Here is a 2746-nt window from a genome sequence, read left to right as displayed (position 1 = left end):
ACACACAGTGACTTGTTAAGTCCCTGCAGCACACACAGTGACTTGTTAAGTCCCTGCACTCTTAACACACAGTGACTTGTTAAGTCCCTGCTGCATACACAGTGAATTGTTAGGTCCCTGCAGCTCTTAACACACAGTCACTTGTTAACACACAGTGACTTGTTAAGTCCCTGCAGCTCTTAACACACAGTAACTTGTTAAGTCCCTGCAGCACCTAACGCTCTTTTTATTTTTATTTTTTTTTACAAACTCGATTTTATTTCATAGGCTCAATGGCCCATTTTGACCCAGAATCCACTCACATCCCCAACCTGGGTATCTTGGCCTTGAGATCAAAGCCCAGACTCATTCAACCAGACAGGCACCTACCCAGCCTCCTTTATCCTGGGTCCAGGTGTGCAGATGCTGGTTCAAGTACTCAGTCATCCACAGGGTGATGCTGTCCACCAGGGGTGACATCTCCCTGTTGACGCTCTCCACACACATGACCCCACCGAACTCAAAGAAGGCCATGATCCTCCCCCAGTTCACCCCATCCCTGAAGAGTTCCTCCACCTCCGTGGCAAAGCGTCCCCTCGCGGTGAAGGGGGTCAGGTGCAGCTGACTGGCCATCTCTGTGAAGTCAGGAAGGTATCTAGGAGAGAAGTCATCCCCAGCCTGGCAGAGGGTCAGGGGGACCACAGGTGGCACAGGGCTGAGCTCATCCGAGCGGTGGCAAGGAGGAGCCATAGAGGAGACGTCCTGGCAGCCCCGTCCCTGTGCACAGTGGGCATTGGGTTGCTCTCAGGCTGGAAGGAGAAGATGCCAGGGGTGGGGGAAGCCCCCAGGGGCGCCGCATCCGCATCTCCAACATCCCACTCTGTGACAGCTTATAAGGTATGTACTTCACCACCATCTCCCGGTTATCATACCCTGTTCTCCTGGCTTGCGCCATCCTTCCCCGAAAAGAAGCTGCAGGTATCAATGGCACTTCATGTCCCGACTCCCGCCCCAGGGCCCCCGAAAGAAAAAAATGATAGTTATAATCCAGCTCTTTGCATTCTTGGAGGAAGGGGTGTCTTTAGTTATTCCGAACACTTGATTCTGGTGTTTCCCCCTTGGCATGAGATGCAGGAAATTTGTATTCAATTCCTTCCTGCTTTTTACTTTATGAGGCGCATTATTTATTAAGCTTTGTTAATATCAGTCTACTTCCTCCACAATGCTGAAAGGTGAGGAGGCGGGACGACCTAGGAAGTTAAAATCAGGTGTGTTTTCCTTTATATATTTAGGGTAAGAAAGGTATATCCGCTACAAGTTACACGTTAAAAAAATGCATCAAACTGTCTGCAAATGACTTTGCTTGAATGCACTTGAATAAAAAATGTTTCAAACGCGTCCATGGAAAGTTACATTAAACCAAATTCCTGTGCAAAGAACTTACTCTATTTTCTAAGGACCGCATGATCTTCTGTCAAGTTTCCCCTTTTTTGGTAAAACCCAAACAAATGCATAAGGCAACCACACCATCGATCTTCAGAAGTCTCCTTGTATAAGCCTCTTTGAAACTTGCAATGAATCGTGAGTTGGGGTCTGGGGGCTAGGTGGAGGAAAAATCAGGAGGGTTTCCAGATTGGGTCCTCACACTCTGGCTTCCCTGAGAATGTCAATCCGTAGGAATCCCAACCAGAGATCTCAAGAGCACTAAGCAGGGCAAAAAGCAGCGGCGGAGGCGGTGGAGGCCAGGGTTCCGGCAGATGAATTACAATTTTTCAGTCCAGCATTTGCAGAAGTCCTGTGATTCTCCCCTCTCCTCGGCAATTTACACTCGCACACACACGCTGGAGCGCAGGCATGGATCCGTATCCACCGGACAGCTTCAGACCTCCAGGGCAGAGAGACGATGGAGGAGCTGGGGGACGGGGACCGGAATCTTCTTCTGATGAAACTCCGTAGGGCCAACGTGCCTTTCTCCTCCTCCGCTGCGGGCGGCGCTGGCAGCCGGCTCCTCGTGCTCGCGCCTCGCAGCCGGGTCCACAGTGAAGGCTGCGGCTGGGGAGGGCCGGGGCACCTCCGTGTTGGTGGCATTGGCTTGGCGGGGACCCGGACGCGGGGCGGGAGGACGGGCCGGGGAGGAAGGGGGCGGGAGCGGGGCGGGGAGGGGGGCCTCTTCCTTCTTCTCCACCGGAGCACCTGGTTTCTTGTACTTACGTCACATTTCATTCAAAAAAAAAAAAAAAAAAAAAAAAAGAAAAAAGAAAACGAAGAAGAAGAAGATGGAGGAGGAGGAGGAGCCCTCCTCTGAGTGCCCTCCAGCTGCCTCCTCCTGCTGCCTGCCAGCCTCCTGTATTAAAGGTGCTGGAGCTGCTTGGGGGAGCACATGCGGGCAAGGCCTGGCCTCTGGCCTGGGTGGCAGCCACCCTCCCTGCAGCTCTTAACACACAGTGACTTGTTAAGTCCCTGCAGCACTGTTGCACTTCTGGATATCTTATCTAACTGTGTCCTGTCCACCTGAGGGAAAGAGCTCACTTCATGATGTCTCCCTGAGGCCTGATGAGCCTGGTGATAGCCCAGGACCAGAGATGCCTTCTCACAGGGCCCAGTACCATGTCCTATATAACAAGTGTAATTTCATATATAAGTATATATATAGCTTTTTTTTCAAGACAAATAAAAAAAGTTTATTAACAAATGTACAAAATACAGTATACAACTGTGTCTTTAAAAAATTCACCTTTGTATATAAGCGATTCTATACAATACTTAC

At 50.5% G+C, this 2746-nt stretch overlaps 1 pseudogene; it reads right to left on the bottom strand.

Annotated features, from left to right (window-relative positions):
• Positions 1-345: 345 nt before the first annotated feature.
• On the bottom strand, positions 346-934 carry LOC110338551 (annotated as a pseudogene).
• Between the last annotated feature and the right edge of the window lie 1812 nt (positions 935-2746).

This window comes from Mus pahari, chromosome 21, assembly GCF_900095145.1.
Source record: "Mus pahari chromosome 21, PAHARI_EIJ_v1.1, whole genome shotgun sequence".
Lineage (NCBI taxonomy): Eukaryota > Metazoa > Chordata > Mammalia > Rodentia > Muridae > Mus > Mus pahari.
The sequence above is the reverse complement of the archived record's forward strand: the minus strand, read 5'-3'. Positions and strand labels throughout refer to the sequence as shown.